The sequence below is a fragment of the Phymastichus coffea genome, unplaced genomic scaffold, assembly GCF_024137745.1.
Source record: "Phymastichus coffea isolate CEN01 unplaced genomic scaffold, Cenicafe_Pcof_1.1 PCOF00018, whole genome shotgun sequence".
NCBI classification, from domain to species: Eukaryota; Metazoa; Arthropoda; class Insecta; order Hymenoptera; family Eulophidae; genus Phymastichus; species Phymastichus coffea.
The window spans coordinates 1,588,626-1,612,768 of NW_026706829.1; the positions used below are offsets into that span (position 1 = coordinate 1,588,626).

The 24,143-nt window shown below is 36.3% G+C and overlaps 1 protein-coding gene across 3 annotated transcripts in view; it reads left to right on the forward strand.

Moving 5' to 3' along the window:
- The window catches only part of LOC131675264 (proliferation-associated protein 2G4), a 651,851-nt gene that overhangs the window by 322,139 nt on the left and 305,569 nt on the right, over positions 1-24,143 (forward strand). The window lies entirely within an intron of this gene.

Sequence of the window (24,143 nt, forward strand, 5' to 3'; positions counted from 1 at the left end):
TCAATAAAATCAATTTTACTGCAATCTGAATTCTTATTTGACAAGCTGTTATAGGAGTCATTTGAATTAAATTGGAATGTGGTATAGCTGTTAGACTTATCTATCATTCTTGAATTATCTAGAAAATATTTAGTAACATTTAGATCAACAAAAAAAAAAACAAAAAAATTCTTACAATTTCCCACAGCTTACCATTAAGAAATGGAGATGACATTTTTACTCCTTTCATCTCTTCATTATTACTATTCAAGGATATATTAAAACCTATAATTCATAAATAATAAATATATAACATATTTTTTAATTTTTTATTGCTTCTCAAGTAACCCTTTTCAAAAGTCTATTAATCTTTGGGAAGGCATTCATATAAGATACAAGACCTCTATGTAATACATAAATTTTCATTATAATCACCATTATTTAAGCTATCATCTAAACTGACAGACAAATCTTTTAATGTAAAAGAATTTTCGCCATCAAGCACTTTGTTGAGAAATGATAAACTTTCTGAAACATAAACAGTTATATTTTATCATACTGAAGTTAAGTGAAACATGTGGGATTATAATCAATAAGTTTTGACAAATAATACCTACCATTTGAATTAATAATATATCCTTTCATTTTTGTACCACCGATATTTAATAAGCCGGCCACTTTAGCATTTTTGCTAACGGACTTGGTAGGCACGATGATTTTTGAATAATCTTTCACTCTTATTAAAGACCACATTTTGTAATGTTTTGCGTACAATCACTTAGTTAATGTTTACTTGTTAATGTTAATCAAATAAATTGTTGTTTTAACTTAAAATTGAAAAATTTTGATTTCAATGATAATTTAACCTTTATTTTTCAACACAATATAATGACTGATTTATTTGGTTTATTAAATATAATAACTGATACAATGCTATAATGCTGTATGATCATTAAATCAAATAAATTATTGTTGTTTAACTTAAAATTGAGAAATTTTGATTTCACTGATAACCTTTACTAACACGTGTACCTAAAACTACAACATTTTTTTTTATAGAATATTATAATAACTGAAACAGTGCTACCATGTTATATGATCATTAAATTAAATATTAGGGACACTAGGGTGTCGAAGGTCTACTAGACCGTAAGGGAGTGTCTCCACGGGGCCGTCCCGCAGGCTGTGCCGCTGGGCCGTGCCGTCCTAGAATTTTTATGCGTACACCATCTTTACATTTTCGTGTTCAGTGGCGAGTTTCATAGTGACTGCAAGAAACGCATCTATGAAGTGGCTGTATCCGTGGTTTGAAGTTTTCTGTCCATCGGCTCCAATTTGCTCCAATTTTATTCACGGCATGATTATTAATTACGAACTCACCAAATTGCACGTATTCCTAATAATCAAAAATATTAATCACAAGTATCACAACTTTTTTTCGTCGATGGACAGAAAACTTCAAACCACGGATACGGCAAGGTGGGTTCACTATGCTAGGAGCTAGGGCCACTAGGGGCTTCGGGACGAACGGAGCTCCGTCCTAGGATGGCATAGGATGACAGCGCCAATGTCAGAGGTATCATAACCGTTCTGTAAAGGCTCATAAAATAGCATAGGATGACTGTCAGCCGCGGTCTGGATTCATAACTATGTTATCGCCTATGGATAAAAATAAATATTTAGAGTAAACAATATAAATCTACGCAAAACTTAAAAAAAGTGAGAACTTTGATACGATTAAAAGTTTGTGCGATAATAATTGTGGTCACCATTGTTTTCGTGTTTTTAAATTGTTTTCGCGCCAGGGTCGTCTCGATCCGTAATTAATGTGAAAGGAAGCCCCTCGTTCCGGCCTCCGTAATTAATTAAACATTAAAAAAAACTCAAATCGATGGCTTTTCATTAAAGTTTTGTGATAGACAACAAAAATGGGAGGCCTTATACAAATATAAACTTTTATAATGTTGAAAAAAGTGTGAGTACTGGAAAAGCATACGTCTGGAAAAAGCTATTACGGGCTTGGAAATCATATGTAATAAATAATCATGTATGAAGTTTCCAGGACAGAATATTTACGTGCTGGAAAATTGTATACCATATACATACTCATCAAAATGAAATTGATTATGATATATGGTATATACAAATGTTATTTCAAACATAAAAAAGCTTATCAGACAGTTTCAAAGAAATGTCCCGGAACTATGCGTTAAACATATATATATACGTACATACATATATATACAGGGTATCCCATTTTAACTTGGACTGTAGAATAACTAACAACATTGCCAAGTATACGAAAAATTTTTCAGGTAAAAGTTGTATGGTTCAGAGGGGTTCAAGTGATGAGGTCATCAAACTTCCCTATAATATGATTTTTAAGGTTATTTGAAGATCAACTTTATTTTCTCAAATATCGTCAAAATACAAAATTTTAAACATCGATATCTCAACGAAAAAAATTAATTTTTTTAATTTGAAGGAAGAGTTTTGAAGGGTTAGAGTTCTTCTTCGAGATGCCGTCGGCTGTTTAAAAAAAACTTTTAGTAGAGATCTGACATAACCTCAAATTTAGCCATAAACAGTGTTTTTTTGCACTTTTAGGTTAGGATATCTCGGGAACCTGACGTGATGGACAAAATCTGCCTCCGGATTTAGATTCAGCAACTCAAAAACTTTCGGAAGTACCTGGTCACGGTTCTAGGTCTTTTTGGCTGTTGCCCTGTGTTATCACGATGGTATCCTTTATTAAACAATGGTTCGGTTACAAATTGAGGCATGTGCAACGATAAAAATTTCTAGTATGTGGCAGATCCGGGTGCCACCATTTGGTCCACTGCCACATGCACGCAGTGATCGTTTGCCTACGGATAAGCTATAATCCGCACAATTATGTCGTCGCGGTTTCCGAGCTCGCATGAGATCGGCCGGCGATCCATCTCGTATTATACTTTATATTAGATGCGTAAGACAACGATGGATCGCGCAGGTGTTTTGCGCGGAGCTGACCAGCTTACCTCGCGATATCTGCGATTTCATGCCGTTCAGGTCTCCTCAATCAGGGAAGAAGGCTTCTTCTGTCCTTCCTGTGGTAACCGGTATGCTTATAGGAGGTTATGTTCAACGTCTCGTATCCTCTGATGCTTGCTCAGGATATCTTTCTTTTTTTCAGGGAAGGAACGCACACAGTAGCTTCCGCATTCGTCTGACATCAAATTTCGAGAGCTCAGAACTCGACGAGGAGAGCGTGTGTCTAAGAATAGTCTCTATACGACTCTCTATCTGCGTATTCTCTCTCTGTATCAACGCATGGGCAACGCGTACCCTCACTTCCTAGCCGGCAGAAGCCCTCAAGGTCTATAATCGGCATGAAAATCTGCTGCTTCCTTCTTCTCTTCTTCGTCGAGGCTATGGTGGCCTCTGGCCTGTCATCTCAGTCTCTCAGCAATTATTTGCGAATGCTGTTGGACGCAAGGGTATCTTGATGCATGAGTCACACCGGGGTAGCGATATATATTGCACCTTTTTCATTGTGTCCGCAACGAGGTTCTTCTGGGTAATCCCCTCTCTCGGGGCGTCAGTGGCAACCCGTCCCTGCGGTTCGGGGCTATCCATATCGAGAGCTAAGGCTATTCTTCGGCCAACGAGCCCATCCATTAATGTGGATGAGGTTCGTGTGTTTTTTCTTGTGAGAACTACTGAGGTTCACCACGAGGTTGACTGCACCACGGCTGTGATTTTGCAAAAGCGACACCGCAGGCACTGGCTCACGCATTGTTGCCGTCCCGGACTTCTTCAATGATGGGCCCTCGAGGGCCTGGTGCTGTTACCGTTGTACGCCCTTCAGCACCGCAGACTATTATCGTCGGCACGCGAATAGCTTGTCCCATTCGTCGAAGTCGTTCGGGCGATATCCTTCGGCTACAAATGTGTCAAATGCATGGTACATGGCACGTTGTAGTTGGCTGAGAGTTGTCCAGCCTTTCTCAATTTCTTGTAGGCCCAGCATAATCTTTGACCATGGTTGGTGTACGTTCTGAATATCATAGTCACGGAGAAACTCTGGATGCCATGTCAAGTCGATAGCCCTGTCGTCCGTTTGCGTGGACATTGATCTAGTTGGGGCGCGGGTCAGGATCGCCCCCGCGAACGGTCCCGGTAGCGCCGTGATATCTTCACGGGGTATTCCTGAAGACGTAAGTGGGGCCTGCATCTCGTTATCCCCGACTTAGACGATCTGCATGGATAACGAGTCTTTATGGGCTTGTACCCGTGCCTGCTCCTCCTTTTTACGGGCTTCGCTCACTAGGTGCAGGGCTACTCCGTCAACGGATAAGTCCAGATCTAGGCTGATCAGAGTGGCTGCCGCTTATTCAAATTGCTCGAATATGATCTTCATTCTGTAATAATCCTAGACATCAATAGAAGAATTTTTAATCTTGAATATCGCCTTCTCGGCTGCCCAGGGCCTTCGTCGCTAGAAATGGAGGTGTTATGGTCACCAATCCTATGGTCACCAATCTCAAGTCAGTTTCCAAGTTAACCACTTCAAATTTCATTTTAGTTTGTGACTAAACAGCCGCGTATCGTCGTCAGGATCTAGGACCCCTCTAAACGGCCTGATGAAGTTTACTCCCAAAATGCATTCAGCAATAGCCATCCTTGACGGCATTGTCATGCCACCCACAGTGAATGGCAGCATTACATGACCGGGAATCGACAATTTTTAGGCGTCTAGCAAACCGGCCGTACCCGGATGGGTAATATTCAGTCTTATTTCTAACGCTGAAACCATTTGAAGAGCATTGTTTCCTATCACTGTGGTTGAGGCCCTCGGATTGTAAAGAGTTCTAATTTTGAAATCTTCTATTTTACCGGTAGCCATCAACGTGTATCTTGCTTTGGGGAGTAATTTGAAACCAATTTTGGAGCTCTGTCGGTTTGTTCGTAGCGTAATGTAGTGCTGGTTATCACGCTCTTGTGGGATAGTGCACCGGCGTCATTGAGTTATACCGACTCGCTCCTTGTTATTGAAGATCCTTCGGGAATGCAAGCTGACGTGTTAGTGTGCGCATCGCAAGCGATACCAGACCGATTCTTACTCCCGTCACTCAACGCACTTGTCGCTGCCAGCGCTTTTTGTGATAGCTAGGACACATGAGTCACGCAGCGGGCAATCGTTGAACCATTGGTCGTTGCGTATTCCATACTCATACGCAAGGACGTCACATTTACGGGGGTTTACCATAGGGAACGGAGGAGTAAGGTCAACCCTATCTAACCACTCCTTTTCTCGTTTCCCTTATTATATTGGGGACAGTAACTTTTATTGTACCCCAGCAGTCCACACTCGATACATTTGAGTGGCTCGGTGAAGTCCCTCTTTAGTTTTCGGGAAATTTATGATCTCTTAGGGAGACCCTCGGGCGTCGAACTTTGTCCTCCAAAGATCGATTTCATTCCCTCCGATATTTTCTTAAGAGATAACAGTATCTGATCTATTACATCAGGCTAGGTACCTTTCTTATCGTTCTCAATCGCGACTAGGGTTATATTTGAGGTTGGTTCCACTTGCGTCGGCGTATAAACGATCGTGCGTCACTTTTTCCATCAACATTTTCATCCGATCTAGCCGATCGTCAACTTTTGGCTTCTCATGAGCCATTGCCTCCACTTTAGTCTTGCGACTGTTATCCTCACCATTATAGGGACGGTAAGCCAGCTCGGGATACAGAGCCGTTTGAGGCTCTGATATGACGCGTTCCATCTTTCTCTAGTTCAAGGTGTTTTGTGCCGCCGTGGCCAAGATGTTCATTGTGTGTACAGAGTTTACTTCAGCTCTACGTACCTGGCTTTGAATATTAATCAGGAGGTTGGCATGCAGCAGGTCCAATTGGCGGACCAATTGGCGGATCCAGCTCGCTACCATTTGCTCTCAGCTCTAGTTGATTTAGATATTCGCCGATTTCTTCGTCTTTGATCGAGAGTACCTAATCTTCTATATCTTTATGCATCTGGTCCATTTTTGCCAGTATCCTGTCCAATATTTTCTGATAGAAACAGCTGGTATCTTAAGTCTATTAATCTTTTGTATAGATGTTACCTAGTTATTGTTATTATCTATTATTAACTGCAAATTATCGCCGCATTTGACGCCAATTGCTACAGGAATCGCATACGCTCGCTCTTGCGCTTTCTTCTATTTATTCCTGTAACTTTCTTGCATGTGTGAGTGTGGTTTACTTAATATTTAAAACCTTTTAATTTAAATTTACTAGCAAACAAAATGCTTAGCACACGTTACGTATACTATCAAGCGGGTCGAGAAATTCTTTAGCTCGTTATCAGATAAACAATGATCCTACCTATCAAGCGTACTAACTGTTTGATAATGCGTCTGTTTTTAGTATTTACTAAACTTATTTATTATTAAACGAGCTTATTTGCACGCGAACACCAGTTTTTGCAGCTATAAACTTTAATACGACGCATTTTTATTATTTAATTAAAACAAAAAAATACAGAATTTCATGTCTTTGCAGTGTTTATGTTTGAATTTATTCATTGCAATCATTAGCACTGCAAGATAGCGCCATATTAGTTGAGCGAGAATGCTCAGCTGCTTCCGTGAGCACTGGTTGGCGCACGGAGCCAACTCGCGTCGCCGACATTGAAATATCGTACCTAAATGATTTTATCGGCGTTCGTGGTTTGCTTTGGCTCGTGCCGTGCTTGCTTTTGTTTTGAATGTTGTCGGTGTTAGTATTTTTCTCAAACCAATGAATACAATATTGGTTAGTATCTGACAACATTCAAACCATATTGGTGTTTGTATATTAAATTTCCAATAATCTCTCAGCCGCACTCGCACGTGTTTAAAATTATGACTTATAACACGTTCGTTTCTTTAATTTGCAACTCCGCGATTCGCGTATCAAGAAATAGCCCAAATTACGTCGCGTCACTAATTATTTTTAAAAGGGAAAGTACGGAAGGCACTTCCGCTTCGCCGCAGAAGGTGTCGATGGGCTCTCGTCGTCTGGCAATCCTGATTACTGCAATTATGAGACAGGGAGAGAGGACAGAAATTATCGAGACTTATTCATTTACTAACATTCTTTATTCGCTCTTGGTATCTATTTACAATGCTCCGATGCGGCTTTACGCATCGGAGGAAAAGGCCGTGCGAGCTCATCTCCGTGCGAATGAATGCACCAGAGACAAAGCATCGCCTCACACTCACTCGTCAAACCGTCCTGGCAGCCGCGGTGCGATTCAAACGCACTCGTATCCACTCGTCTACGTCCTGATGGCATTTGCTGAAAGAGAAAGAAACGAAGGGCACACCGAAAATACAAAAGAGTACCTGACCTAACGGAGGGGCGAAGTTGAAGATCTGGTGAGCTGTTGCTGCTCTGCCACTCGTTGACGTTCTGGTAACTGTTGAACCTGTCCCCTTAATTATTGTTAATGATTCCAGCAGCGGAGAGCTCGTTGTTCGTAACGATTTACTCGCCGCTTCCACACTGCCACAAGAAAAGGCACATGTCCGTTGGAGTCCCTCTTCATTGTCTCGACACTCTCGTAATTAAGTTTTCCTTGCTTAACTATTGTTGCGACGCTGGTCCGACCAGTACTACTCGCGCTGTCTTATTCTTCGCGGCATATTCTTGCCCATTCCCTCAATATCCAAAATCGATCAAGAGCCACCGGCTACGCACACATGTTCAAGTCACGTCGGCAACACTATTCCTCCCTCTCTCTCTCTCTCTCTTCTTCTTCTTCTCTCCTCTTCTCACTTACTGCCTTCCACCGCTCCGACTACCGACGCCGATCAGGAACTAGACCTGAAACAAAGTCGCATCGAGCGTCGATACTTGGTTTGAACTACCAAGACATCGATATGGCAGCGGCGAAGGAGAAGGAATGCGAAAGAGAGAGAGAGAGAGAGAGAGAGAGAGACGAACAGGGCGAGTGATCTGACCGATGCATCACCCGTCACAGACACTTATTTCGCGATGTTTACGTTCGCGGCAGGCCTTTATATATTTACGAACTAACCTAATCTACCAGGTGGCGCGCTTGATTATTTAAAATCTGCACATTCAACATTATAAATGCCACGTGGTTTACTGACTCACCTTTGCATGAATTGGCACATGTGTGTGCGTTAACTAAGCTCATGCAAATGCGCATTTTATTAAGAACTGGCGTTCTGACTTGTCACGAACGCCATGGATTTATTTACGTCGGATGCCATGTAATGGGGTAGGATGTTTGGTGGGCTATGCCGTGTCTTTACACGCGTATGAATAAACGCAAGTTGGGCGAGCGTCACCATGTCATCATACGATGGCACACGCTTTAGCAGCGCTGTGTGCTCTTATAAAGTATTACCCCCATGAGTAATTACAAGCGCTGCCTCTGCATCGGTCCTTGGACCTTATCTGACTTGGGCGTATGCCCTGGACTCCGGACGAAGTCCCTGTTGATTGCTACCGTTACTTTTATTAGGCAGCTTCAGCCCTATTTGAAGGTATTGTTGAATTTTGCTAGTTGAAAATGGACGCGAAAGCACAAGGATGTACGAGCATACGACACAAACATATGAGTATGGGAATGGATGCTTCTAAAGGACCAGTCAATAATTAACATAAATTGGTTTTAATTATCACAGCGGAATGGTTTATTAACCTCCGATTCTTTTATAAATTGGGGCCTGCGCCGCGATGATAAGTACTAGTGCGTGGCAAATGCGGACGCCGCTATCTTGTTCGCTGCCACGCGCACGCAACGATCGTTCACCTAAAAATGATCCACGATATGTGCACAATTATCACATCGCAGTTTCTGTACTCCCGTGAGATCGATCGGCGATCAATCTCGGATTGCGCTTTATACTGCAAGCATAGTATATTGCCGGATCGTGAGCATGTATTACGCGAAACTGGCTAGCTTACCTCACGAAATCTGCTTCTTGACGCGTCGTCACTCATGCTATTATTCAGACGTAGGAAGAGTCAGCTGTTCAGGATTCCTATAGTCTGTTGAAGCTCTCTCAGGATGCCTTTTCTTTTTCCGCCGAGGAAATAGCGCACGCAACAATTCCAACGTCCGTCTCGCGTTGAGGCTCAAGAATTTCGGGTTCGGCAAAAACACGTGTGCATCGTAGAGCAGTTTCTCTTACAACTAACTTGCCTATTTCTCTCTCTTTGAAAGCCCACTTTGATCTGAATTATACAAATTTTCAATTCCAATTGATGGTATACAAGATTTTTTATCAACTATACACATATCAGCTTTTGCTTGAAGCTCTATTTATATTCGAGTATTTTTCTAGTAATAAATCTATTTTTTTTTCTACTCATTATTCTATATTTGCTTTTAAACTTCAATAACGAATTTTTAAAAGCTTTGAATCTTACATCTTCAAAGCCAATTTCTGTTCGAGCTCATCGACGAATATCACGATCATGAATTAGTCAGCTACTTTCAACGGCAGCTTTGAAATTATCTAGTGTATATTGGGTATATCTCTGTAATTTTTTCTCTATATGTGTCACCTTTATTAACCCATTAAGGCCTAAGTCGAAACTGGAAAAGATAGCGTTAAACTAACTGCGTCATTCATAGCATATCTAAAAAAAAGTTACCTTTATTTTTTCTTTTGTCTTTTGCGATTGTTTATAAAATGTTATTGAAAGAAATTACCCAAGAAGTTACTATTTTCAAAAACTAATTACGGCAATCGATTCTACGGGAAAAATTATGAAAGAAATGTATTTAATACTTTTTCATCAGACTTTAATTTGTTAGCGTAAAACGTCCATGAAATGTGGAATTTTTAAATCTTTAGTACCCCAATGATTTCAAACTATTGTTTACTGCTATTTTACATTTTCTCTTTCGATTCGACATTGGTAGCGTAGTTTCCTGGCTCAACTGATATATTTGTTCCTTTTTGTACCAAATTTTTTTACTCTATTGAATAAAGTGTAAAAATTTCCAGCAACCGCACGTACTCTTTATTGTGTTTGGTTCTGCACAACCTTGATCTGCGAGGAACAATGTGAGATACCTCACGCGTCATTGCATTTTAACGGGGATTGCAAGAAGCCAGCGACAGTAAGCATATGAGGCCGACGCGCGATAGATAAAATTGCGTTCTCGAGGGCAAATATTCCGGTATTTGCTGAGTGTATATGCTAACAAATTATCCACAACAAAATATACTTATAAAATATAATAGAGAAAGAAATCAAAATGATTTAAATGAAAAAATTCATTTAACTATTTAACGTAGTCTGCAAACGTCTCGGTTGCAATAATCAAATAGTCTAAATATGCAAACACATAGGGCTCCATCTCCGGAGACAGTATCTTGTCTGCTAGAGACTGAATGGTTGTACGTCCACCTGCGAGTCCATATAGCATCCTTGTGAAATCAAATAGTCTCATGCCGGGGACTGCAAATGCTGTGATCGGGATCAATCACCGGGTTAAAGGGATCTAGAAAAATGCTCCTGAACAATCGAGAGCCGTAATGTACCTCGCGTACTGCAACTTGCGCAAAATTATGTTCATTGTATAAGGTAATGGATATGCGCTGACGCGTGATACCGCATTCACCTTCCGGTAGTCAATACAAAACCTGTACGAGTCATCTGGCTTACATAATAGGACTACCGGGCTGTACCATTCGCTGGTCGACTTGCGTATTATACCAGCCTTTAGCATCTTGTATACTTGTTTGTGCATCTCGTTCTCGATCTTTGGAGAAAGGAGATAATAGCGTTGCTTTATTGGACTCGCTCCACCGACGTCAATGTCGTGCTGGATCCAATCGGTGCAACCTATCTGCTTGCACAAGGACTCATTATAGATGTGTTTGAGGAAACTAAAAGATTTCATGTTTTCAGTAGTCACTACTATAATGAAATTTGTGAATGCTTTAAATTATTACTCTTCAACTTTCATCAATAATATTAAGTTGAGTAAATTCTTACCTGCAAGTTATCAATATGATTAGCCTATCTACTCGAGTTACTGGCGTATCATAGATAGATTTCTTCAACAATCCATAAACAAGATAAAATTTGTAAATATCACTTTGAGTGTTAATTTATCATAAGTCGTAACAGAAGAAAATATGTCAGACAAACGGGAAAAATATGAGTGCAAAATCCCTCGATGCAGACGCTAACCGCCGCCCTCTTAAGTAGGTATATGTGTACGTGTGTTTGCCTTTAGATTTATCACTTCGCTCCAACTTCCAATAATTCCTTAAGTTGAACTCACCTTAACCCACCTGACTAGTGATTCGTGTCTTCCGTATTGTGTGTAGAGACTAATATTTCGTCCCACCATCCCCTAGACAAAATCGGTACAAATTCTAGGAAATATAAATATCATTGAACAATGAGCGAAAGAATGTAAGCGGTCGATTCATCTCAATCCTTTTGATCGCATTAAACTATATATATTTATGCGGGTAGAAAAATTTTTTCTCGCATATAGGTTTACAATATAATCCAGGGAGAGAGAGAGAGAGAGAGAGAGAGAACTTTCACATGAACTAACGCTTGGCGCGACTACATAAAGTATGGCATTAAACAATTAAATAATTAAAGTATTGGCGCATGCATTAAACTATCGCGTGGTACTTTTTAATGCGAATGTCGCGGATATGGATAGATGCACCTACCCTGGGTTGCGGTTATGATGATCAGCCGTAACCGTGTGTGCAAACTTTGAGTCGCCGGACACTCCTGGCACAAGCTGCTGCAGCTGCTGCAATTGTCGTGCCCATTTGGTTATTCACTGTAGTTGTCGCCGATATATGTCGCGTCTCCTCCTGGGATGTCTTTGCTGCCTCAACACTGCTGATGTCCTCGTGTGCTCTTGCTGTTTTCCAGCTCACTCTCAATCACAGCTAAATCTTTTTAACAAATACGGCCTCACCAGGTGACGGATCATATCATATTAAATGCGCGCATCTCCTATTTGTAACGGTCCTATTTATGAGCTATTTATTAAATCAGTGAATTACTGCAACTAGTCTAACGTATCTATCTGTTTATTCAAATCAATATATTAAGCGGCGCTACCTCACTGTTTACGCGATTGTATACAAATAAAAGTCGAATCAAAATAAACAGCGTGACGTCACAAAGTAATAGATATAGATATAATGATTTTGGATATTAAGAAAAATATGTTAATTAGAGATAAATTTAATATAACAAAGTATTGATTATATAGATTTTACCATATAGATTCATAATATAATAACAAAAATTACATTCAATTAAGAAATAATAATGAATATCAATATGCAAAGTTGATTTATTTATTACGTTAACATATGAAATATTAGAAAAATATAAATAATTCATGTGCAAAGTGAATAAGCATAGAACATGAGTAAGAATTGGTTTCATTAATAACAGCTGAATAATAACTGTTATTAGTAAATAAACAATTAATAATTTATTTAAACAATAAGCTATATATAGAACGAAAATATTAAGTTTATACTTGATAATGATAAGTTTATGATTTAGAAATCTTACAAGGAAACCCCCCCAACCCGACCTCACCGATTTCAATAATCTTTTGATATGTTATAGTTCATCAAAAAATAAGACATACGTATTTTTTTTTATCGGCGGAAAAACACTTTGAGGGGGTGAAAACAACCCTCAAAGTTCACCCCCAAAAATAGATTTTCCAATGTATCTCAGCATCTAATTGATATTTTACGACCAAACAAATTTCATATCACTTCTCACGTGAAAAGCAAACTAGCACATGCAATTCCGACCACAAGGGATGCAACCCTTATTTTTTTTATTTAAAATACTATCTATTTCATGGCTATTTTTATGAAAAAAATTAAAATAACCCGAAAAAAATTGGAAAAAATATTACCCTACATAAAATACAAAAATAAAGTTAATCTAGTCAAGCTTTTTTTCAAACTACCCCCTTAAAGTTGAAAAACCACCCCTAAAAAATTGTTTTTAATACATTACAGGTGGTGTTGATAATTTAGTGTAAAATTTGTTAAGTATCATTTATACTGTACAAAAACAACTATCTCGTGCAGTTTCGACCACAAGGGTTGCAACCCCTAATTTCTGTCATCGAAATTTTTACCTTCTTTGTACCTATTTTTGAAAAAAAGTTCATAATGAGCTTGAAAAAATTAGTAAAAATATTACCGTAGATAGAATAAGAAAAAAATTTACCTGTTCAAACTTATTTTCAAAACCACCCTCAATGTTGAAAAACCATCCTAAAAAAAGTTTCTGACATATCGTTGCAATCTCTTCTAAATCAAATAAGCTATGATTCCATAGCTATTTTGTTGCTCTCTTTTAAATTTTTTACGTTCTATCGTTTATTAATTCTATCAAAAAATAAATAACTTTTATTATATAAAAAAACAAGTCAAGAATAATATAATATTATAAGTATACCTAGAAGATAAGTATAGTTTCTCGGATGCGCAAAAATTTTGGTATATGAATGATAGTATTATCAGAATTTTATTTACGTCCTACTATCAGCGTCTCTGACGATTGTCTGTTATTTTCATGATTGATAAATATGAGTAAGTAATTCTTCATCAGTAGCCAACACAACTTTTTTGTTGTTGGACGTATTGTATCGGCTATTGAACTAACAGCATAATAAATAGTAATAAGAATATAAGATTATAAGTACAAATAATAATAAGATACTATTCCGTTAATTCGTATTTCGTAGTACCTGCTACGTAAGTATAACTATAAAATTATTTTTTATATGCAAATAATTTTACGGCTTTTTAATATTTGTTATTAAAAAAATTGAAATTACACTGATTATGAGGATTTATTAATTAATGATGTTTATAATTATTGTTTACTTATTGATTTGTTTATTATTATTGTTTATTAATTAATATGTTTACTTTTTAATTTATTAATTAATTTTTTTCATGAATGTTTTCTATAAGTTTGTTTATCATTATTGTTTACTTATCAATTTGTTTATTTATTTGTTTTTATCCTAATTTGTTTATTTGTTATTCAGTTTATTTCTTATTCCCCAGCGATATCAGGAGAGACCTATACAGAGGAAAAATAAGGAAAAAAGGGGGACAGATGGATGGACGGACGCACGGAGAATTTCGCGCCTTCTGTTTAATATAATAGAAGATATATGATATATATATATATTTTTTTTTTTTTTATTTCAGATTAAAAAATGAAAATTAACGCTCTGAACGTTTTAAATTTATTATTAGCTTACTTTCAAACTCTACAAATACCTGAAAGTGAGACAAATTATAAAGAGATTCAATTGTCGGAAAGAATTAAAAGCATTTAATAGATTCCGTGAATGATTTCAATGAAGTAGATATGATCGTTGAAGATACATTAGATTTTCAAGAAGATTACAAAGATCATGCTGCAAAAATAGTAGAAGATGAAGTTCAACACCATTTTCCTGACGATTTCGAAGCACCCACCGACCATTATACCAAAGACAATGAAGATGTCAGTTTTGAATATAAGCAAAGAGCCGTAGAATACTGGAGAAGTGGCAAAAAAAAAAAATTTAAGTGTTGAAAGTGTACGTCAAAAATTTAAGAAAGTTTCATCTGTGAGTCAGTTGAAACGTTGGGCTCATACAGTCAACAAAGGTGGTACTTATAGAGAAAAAATTGCAAGAATTTGTCAGTACACTTTTGATAATTTTAAAGCAGCAGTAGACGCTGGTTACATCATTCATGATCGTAACATACGTCGATGGGCATTGCAAGCTCAAAAGATTATAGGATCAGAAGATGTAAGATTCAAAGCTTCGGATAACTGGCTTTGTAAATTCAAGAAAGCTCATAGAATAGTATCCCGGAAAATAAATAAGTTTATAACCAAGAAAACACTAAAAAGTAATTCAGAACTAACGATTAAAGCAAATACTTTTATTGCTGATGTTAAAGCAGGCATAAGAATAATTGGAATTCATAATGTGTTTAATTCTGATCAGAGCGGATTCCAACTGGAAATGCACTCCGGAAGAACGCTAGCGGTTGAAGGAGAAAAGCAGGTACAGTGTTTAGTACAGTCAGTTTCTTCAACAACCCACAGTTATACTATACAGCCACTCATATCAGCCACAGGAGAATTACTGTCACCACGCTTTTTAGTTTTGAAGGAATCTAGCGGTGAGTTTGGACCCATTGTTGAAACCACTTTATTTAGACCCGAAAATGTTTACGTAGAAGCATCTAAATCTGGAAAGTTGACTACAGGTATACATAATCCCATCTAGTTACAATTAATGTCATTATAAATGATTTTACAAATAAGATTTTTGATTTCAGATCTCTTTAAAATATGGCTGCAAAAAGTATATTTCCCTAATGTAGGTTCCAATACGATGCTGTTGCTTGACTCCTGGAGCGGTCATTGTGACAGTGCCATAGAAACTGTAACTCCACGTGATAAAATTATAAATTTTAAAAAAATACCGACTGGCACAACGGGAAAAATTCAGCCACTTGATGTTTTTGGATTTCGCATATGGAAGAACTTTGTCCGCCAATTTTCAGATACCGTAATTTTGATGAATTATGATTTGGATTTACATAAAAGAAACAACATTATTAAACTTCAGTCGTTAGTTCACAATCAATTATCTTCACCAAGATATACTAATCTTTTTAAATATTCCTGGTTCAAGAGTGGTTACCTCACTAAAAAACCAGAAAATTTTGACAATCCTGTTGCTTACAGTTTTGGAGATTCCTGCAATACACATTGTGACATAGAAGAATGCAAAAATGTGGCTATTATACGTTGCGGTTGGTGCAAAAAATCATTATGTTTCGAGCACTTCTATGAAGAATATCATTATTGTAAGAAGTATGAACAATAAATCCGTCCTAATTTTTTTGATTGTTTTTAATTGGTAACTGAATGAATTATAGTAACGCATATAAAAATCAATTAAATATATATTACTTGGCAGTTTACAATTTTAGTCACAAGAAAGGAGAAAAACTCAACCAACAAAAACAATGGCAATGCTATCAACCCTCCTAATCACCGAATGGCGATGGTAATAAACCTCCCCCTAATAACCCTCCTAATATCCCCCAATGGCATTGCTTACAACCCCCCATTAACCTCCTAATAACCCCCCCCCCCCCCAATAAGACCCTCCCCCTAATAACCCCCTAATAACCCCAGTAGTTAGCAGGGTTGATAACGTTGCCATTATGTTATTCGGTGGGTTGCAAGCATTGCCATAAGGTTGCAAGGGGGCTCAGCTATGTCTTCGAGCTATTAGTGGGGGGCTAACGGCATTTTCATTGGAGGTTTTTAGGGGGTTATTAGGGGGGGTTGTAAGCATTCTGATAGTGCGGGTTAGTGCGGGAAATTGCCATTGGGATATAAGGGGAGTTTTAGAAATTGCTACTGGGTGATGGATCATTTTTCCGGACAGATTCGGAATCGGCGCAACAAAATACTTTGGAAAAACGTTGTCCCAGTTCTGGGTCTTGTTGGGTGATATAATCTTGAATTGGTACATATTTTTCGTATTCTATCCACGATAATAATTTTTCCAATTTTTTAAGCTCATTATGAACTTTTTTTCAAAAATAGGAATGGAGAAGGTAAAAATTTCGATGACATAAATTAGGGGTTGCAACCCTCGTGGTCGAAACTGCACGAGATAAATGTGTTTGTACATTATAAGTGATGAGCAACGTATTTTACAGTAAATTATCAACACCACCTGTAATGTATTGGAAACAATTTTTTGGGGGTGGTTTTTCAACATAAGGGGTGGTTTTAAAAATAAAAGGTAAATTTTTTTTCTTATTCTATCCACGGTAATATTTTTACTAATTTTTTCAAGCTCATTATGAACTTTTTTTCAAAAATAGGTACAAAGAAGGTAAAAATTTCGATGACAGAAATTAGGGGTTGCAACCCTTGTGGTCGAAACTGCACGAGATAGTTGTGTTTGTACAGTATAAATGATGCTTAACGTATTTTACACTAAATTATCAACACCACCTCGTAATGTATTGAAAACAATTTTTTAGGGGTGGTTTTTCAACTTTAAGGGGGTAGTTTCAAAAAAAACCTTGACTAGATTAACTTTATTTTTGTATTTTATGTAGGGTAATATTTTTTCCAATTTTTTTCGGGTTATTTTAATTTTTTTCATAAAAATAGCCATGAAATAGATAGTATTTTAAATAAAAAAAATAAGGGTTGCATCCGTTGTGGTCGGAATTGCATGTGCTAGTTTGCTTTTCACATGAGAAGTGATATGAAATTTGTTTGGTCGTAAAATATCAATTAGATGCTGAGATACATTGGAAAATCTATTTTTGGGGGTGAACTTTGAGGGTTGTTTTCACCCCCTCAAAGTGTTTTTCCGCCGATAAAAAAAAATACGTATGTCTAATTTTTTATGAACTATAACATATCAAAAGATTATTGAAATCGGTGAAGTCGGGTTGGGGGGGTTTCCTTGTTAGATAATTAATCTAATAATTGCATATTAAGATTAGAAAAAACCGTTAGAAATATGAAAAATTAGTCATAATTCAAATGTTATTAATTAATTTAAATAATTAATTTTGGAGAATACTTCTAAAATTAATCAACTATAAAGTTATATGAAAATTTAATAATTTTCTATTGTAAATATTGTAATATCACGTTAATTAACTTTATTATTTAATAACTTTTGACGACACTATTGGCGATAATTGTATATTGTATAAAATCAACAAATAACAAATTCTGTAAAGTTTACATGTGTTAAAAACTTAATATTAATGGTTATTTACTTGTAAATTAAGAAAACTCATTTCTCAAAATTCGCGAATGTCTCTCGAATTTTCGATGACATCTCTCCTGCAAAAATAAGCGGGAAAATCTATGTATAAATAGGCCCACCTCTGCACAGGCTAGCATTCACTTCTAGCCTTGCAAGGTGAGCGCATGAGTCTGAATAAACTTGGATTATACCTAAGTTCTTTCTCTCATTGTGATTAACTGAGCAAGACAGTCCCTTCCTTATAATTTGAGCTCGACTTATAGAACATCTCGCGCTATAAGAAACTTGGGCCGAATTATATCCTATCAAAGAAAGACTTTAGCTCTGCTTATGGGACAATTCGCACCATAAGAAACTAGGGCATTGTCTGACTTTCCTCGAAACATTGTACTTATTTATGTATATTTGATTTACTTATTAATTACATTTTATTTACTTATCTATTTTATTGACAATTAGAGTAAAATCATTGGAAACCAATTCTTACTCATTAGCTAGATACGAGAGTTCGAATTATTTTATTTATAAGTGATACGAACATCACATATTCAAAACCCTCTTTCTCGTGATCGATCGCTTTCGCACCTCGAGGGCCTCCGAATGACGGACGTATCGATATTTACATTCGATTATTGTTGCAAAGTATACAGGGTGTCTAAAAAATCTGGAATCACTCAAACATCTTTCCAGGTGATTTATTTTTAAAATATATCAAGGTCGTATTTGAAGTAATTTTCAACAAGAAATTCAACGGTGACGTTGGATTTGACCTTGAAGATGACCTTGACGGTTTGTTCAAGGTCAGGTCAAATTTTTGAAATGGAAAGCGTCTTTTTTGATATCAGTATTTGAAAGAGCGGGAAATTTTATGTTCAAAATCGTTGAGGTCAAAAATTTCCCGTTGACCTTGAAGTTCATTCAAAGGTCATTCATTTCTGAGGCCTCTCAGAAGAACTCGATTGATGGAAATAGACCAAAGCTTGCTTTAGTTGTTTTGTTTGATCGCAATTAGCGGTGACCTCACTCGATCTTGCTTGTATCCTGCAAGGTCATTTCAAGGTCAAAGTTTTTTTTTCTGATGTTCTTCTTATCTGATATCGGCAATTGAAAGAGCAGTTGTTTCTATACTTTTACTTTTAGTGTTACCCAGGAACAACGGCGTAGACCTAGTAATTTCTGTTCCCTTTAGGGTGCTTTATTATCGTGATCCCCTTACCTCTGACGTGATTTAATAATTATTTTCTGGCTGTATCTATTGCAGATGCTCGAACTTCTCTCCATTTACTTCTTGACAGTATCTAAATCGATGGTAAAAAGCACCAAAAGCATTCCTAATAATTTCAGCGGGGATAAGAGCTGATTCATCAACTATTCTTTGCCGTAATTCATCCAAATTTTAGGGTTTTATTTTGTATACTCGATCTTTCAAATATCCCCAATAGAAGTAGTCAAAAGGCGTTAAATCAGGTGACCTAGCTGGCCGTTCAATGGTGCCTCTTTGTCTTATCCATTAGTTAGTAAATACTGCATCTAAGTAAGCGCGAACACTTCGTGCATAATGAGCTGCTACGTCATCCTGTTGATACGAGACCATGTGTCATTGAAGTTTTCTCCAGTTATTCCTCTTATTGCAGGAAGTATTTGATTCCGTAGCATAGCTTTATAGTTTTGGGTATTCAAGTTACCATCAATAAAAAATATAATCCGATTATTTAATATTTCAGACCAGACATTTAATTTTTGTGAATATTGTGATTTGGCTTTTTATCCCCAATTAGGATTTTCGGTTGCCCAGTATCTACAATTATGCCTATTCAAACTTGTTTCAAGTTGAAATGGAGCTTCATCTGGAAATACTATATTAGATAGAAAGTTGGGATTTTGAACTATGCGAGCCATCATATCATCACGAAATTCAATGCGACGATCTAAATCATCTTCGTTTAGCTTGTGTATCAGGGTTACTTTTAATGGATGGAAATTCGCTTTCTGTCTTACGTTATGGATAGATGATTTACTTATTTCGTGCTCTTGAACGGCTCTACGAATGGAAGTATGTGCATCGATAGTTAATGTTCATAAAACATCTAATGATTTCTCTTCATCACTTACTAACCTTGGTCTGCCTGATCTAGGTAGATCACTAATATTGCCGATATTTTCAAACTTCTAACAGTTTTGTGACTGTTGAAAATGAAATTGGAGTTTCTATCAGCCCTAAATGTTAGATTGAAAAGTTCTCTCACAGCCCTATAAGATCGCTGTACTGTACCCCAACCTGTCATCATGAGAAGCGTTATTTTTTCTCTATCAGTTAACCCATTAACGACCAAAATGCTCAATTTTTTGTCGATTTTCAACGCGTTTTTTTTCGGTAGTCATAGGCCTAAGAAATTTTTGCAAACACGTATTTGGATGGAAAATATAACGCTCTTTCAGAATCTTTTTTCAAAATTGCGAATGATTGCGTTATAAAAAAGTTATAGCCAATTAAACAATAAAAACCTGAAAAATTTTGCGAAAAATGAAGTTTGCGATTTTTTTTAGCAATGTTACCGCTAAAAAATCATCAAACAAATATGATCAGAGGTGATCACGACTATCAAAGTATCTCCAGGAATTTTGGTGGAATTTTTGAACCACTTTTTCCAACAAAATGGTGGCAAAATAAAAAAAAATCCATAAAAAACATTTCTTATTTTTTATCTCGGAAACCATTAAGTTTAGATGAAAAAAGTTCATTCAACAAAAAAGTCTTAGAATTAAACGGGAAATACGCCTGAATTTTTTCAAAATTTTCCGAGGCGATTTTTGAATTTTCGAAGAATACGGAAAATCCATTTTTCGAAAATCATCTCCAAAAATTCTAAAAAAATTCAGGCATATTCTTTGATGAATTCTAAGACTTTTTGTTCTATAAACTTTTCCTCTAATCTCAATAGTTTTCGAGATAAAAAGTGAGTTAGGTTATAATCCTAGCAGCGTTAATATTTTTGATACAGAATAAAGAACAGCTATTCAACAATAATATAATAATGTCTTTTTATGTGTATATAAGTGCAGTTTGTATAGCGTATACTAATATACACATGTCAAAAAAGCAATTCAGAAAATTGTATGTGAGCTCATTTTAATTACTTACTAGTCTCTTGTTATTTTGAGACCATACAGTAAATCGAATCGAAAAGATTATTTTCGCTTTCTAAAGTCTAGGTTTGACAAGAAGCATTGAAAACTGTAGTAATTATTTTCATTAGATATTTTTATTATTTTATATAACATGTCACAAAAACGTAAAAGACGTTCCACTCGCTCCCATGAAATGTACGAAATTGATACTTCAAAGAACACTTAGGATGATATAGTTACCCTTCCAAATCCTGACAATTCTGGTTCTGATGGATAAGATTTCGATACTGATTCGGATAATGAAATTTCTAATATAACATACACAGAAGCTTGTAAAACATATACTGAAACTCAAACTAAATTAGAAAGAACGCATGAACTCCAGTGGATGGAAGGAGAAAAAAGTATAATGATAATTTGAAAGACAAAATTTTATTGAAAGACTCGGTAAAAAATAAAATACAAGAAATGAAGCAATATATTATAGATGCTTGAAAAGAAAATAATTTTGATTTAAAGTTAAAAGACTTAAATACATTCGTGGGAATAATCATTTTGATTTCATTCAACAAAAGGAAATCTCAGAGAGATTACTGGTTACGTGATCCCTTTTTATCTAGTAACGTTGTTTCTTCTGCTATGTCACGTAATAAGTTTGAAGAGATCAAATCAAAATTAAAATATTCACAAACGAAAGATAAAAATCCAACTGACTATGCTTGGCGTGTCCGTTCACTGTTAAACCTATTTGAAATTAATATTATGAAGTTCGATGTGTGGAGAACTGCTCTTTCCATCGATGAAATGATGGCTAAGTCTTATGCGAGGACGCTTCTAGAACAATTCATTCGAGGAAAACCCATACGATTTGGTCTCAAATTCTGGGGTCTTTGTACTTCCGATGGTTTTGTATTAGGTCTTGTCTTATACTGCGGAAAAAATTCTACAACGGGAATAAATTTAGCAAGTGTGCATTAGGTTCTCGCGTTGTCATGAATTTACTAGAAAAGTTTTTTCGTGTTATACCTCCGGGCAAAATATCTATGTTCCATCTTTATTTTCATAATTATTTTACAAGCTTAGATCTTGCTGTGCATTTGAAGAAGCTTGGGCTAAAATGTACCGGTCCTATTAGAGAAGATAAAGTCAAAGATAAAAATGTTCTAAATAAAAAAGCTCAAAGAGGTGAGTATGCCGTAAAGCACGATAAGAACAGTGGTATAATTACATCACTGATGGATTCAAAACCAGTTTCGATTATTTCTACTGCTGCAGGGGTAACTCCATTATCCTTTTCAAAGAGATACAGTAAGCAAGAAGGATAAAAAGTTGAAATACCTTTTCCGAGGGCTATTAGCGTCTATAACAGTTTTATGGGTGGCAATGATGTCTACGACGGACATTGTAACAATTTACTTCCGAGTATTCGTTCAAAAAAGTGGACGTGGGTAGTTTTTTTAAGACTAATTCAAGCTTCGATTGTAAATGCTACTGTACTATTCAATACTGTCAATGATGAGAAAAAAAGGGTTGGAACAAAAGATTTTGCACTTTCAATAGCTAAAAATTACATGACGCAGAGACAATGCAAAAAAGAGAAACACAATATGTCCAAGCAAACAAAACTCAAACTTTGTTCTTATTGTCCCGTAAGAACGAGAATTATCTGTGAAAAATGTGATTTATCGATTTGCGTTGAATGTTTCAAAAAAAAACACTGAAAAATTCGTATTGCACTGAGAGGCAAGGGGACTCACTCAAATCAAGCACCCCAAAGGAGACAAAATTCTACTACGTCCTCGTCGTTATGTCTGGGTCATGCTAAGAGTAAAACGTTTTTTATCTCGAAAACTATTGAGTTTAGAGGAAAAGTTTATGAAACAAAAAGTCTTAGAATTCATCGAGGAACATGCCTGAATTTTTTTAGAATTTTTGGAGATGATTTTCGAAAAATGGATTTTCCGTATTCTCCGAAAATTCAAAAATCGCCTCGGAAAATTTTGAAAAAATTCAGGCGTATTTCTCGTTTAATTCTAAGACTTTTTTGTTGAATAAACTTTTTTTATCTAAACTTAATGGTTTCCGAGATAAAAAATGAGAAATGTTTTTTATGGATTTTTTTTTATTTTGCCACCATTTTGTTGGAAAAAGTGGTTCAAAAATTCCACCAAAATTCCTGGAGATACTTTGATAGTCGTGATCACCTCTGATCATATTTTTTTGATGATTTTTTAGCGGTAACATTGCTAAAAAAAATCGCAAACGTCATTTTTCGCAAAATTGTTCAGGTTTTTATTGTTTAATTGGCTATAACTTTTTTATAACGCAATCAATCGCAATTTTGAAAAAAGATTCTGAAAGAGCGTTAAATTTTCCATCCAAATACGTGTTTGCAAAAATTTCTTAGTCCTATGACTACCGAAAAAAACGCGTTGAAAGTCGACAAAAAAATTGAGCATTTTGGTCGTTAATGAGTTAATTTGTCCATTGAGTTTGTCTTTTGATCAGGACTTCCACGTATCAAGTCGGTCGTGGTTAACTCTGCCACGGAAAACAAGTAATAATGGTTGATTCTCACGCTATCGAGTTATTCTCGATTTGGTCGGTTGGAACGCCATGAAAATTTATACGTGCACTCTCTAGTTATTTTCGATTTAATAAAATTTTTTGTTTCTTCGAAAAATAAGAAATCTTTTGGATTTTTTTTAACGAGGTTGCGTAGGTGACTACTGCGCTGGTCCCTACTAATTGAACTGTACTACAACAAGATAAGGTTAGTACACCTGGTGAAAAAGAAAGTATCTTTTCTTGTAAATTTTTTTGTCAGATCATCCTTGTTCACCCTTTTTTCGATACTTCGTTTGAAAGACTTATTCTTAATCTTTGTTTCTTTGAAAAATAAGCAATCTTTGGAAGAAGATGCATTTTACAAAGAACATTCTTATTTTTCGAGAGAAGGGTTTTCGCTATCGAAATGGTAAGGAGTTTATTTATATAGAATTTTCCGTCAAAACTGATTCATCAGTATTTGTACAACTCACTATCTTCGTCTTTTTAGTGACGTATTATACTCGTAGCTATGAAGCTAACATATATTTAAAAAATGGAGTTTATTAGATGGCTTTTTAATTTTTTTGAAGAGTGTAAGTATATCATCTTAATCACCGTTATATACTGGA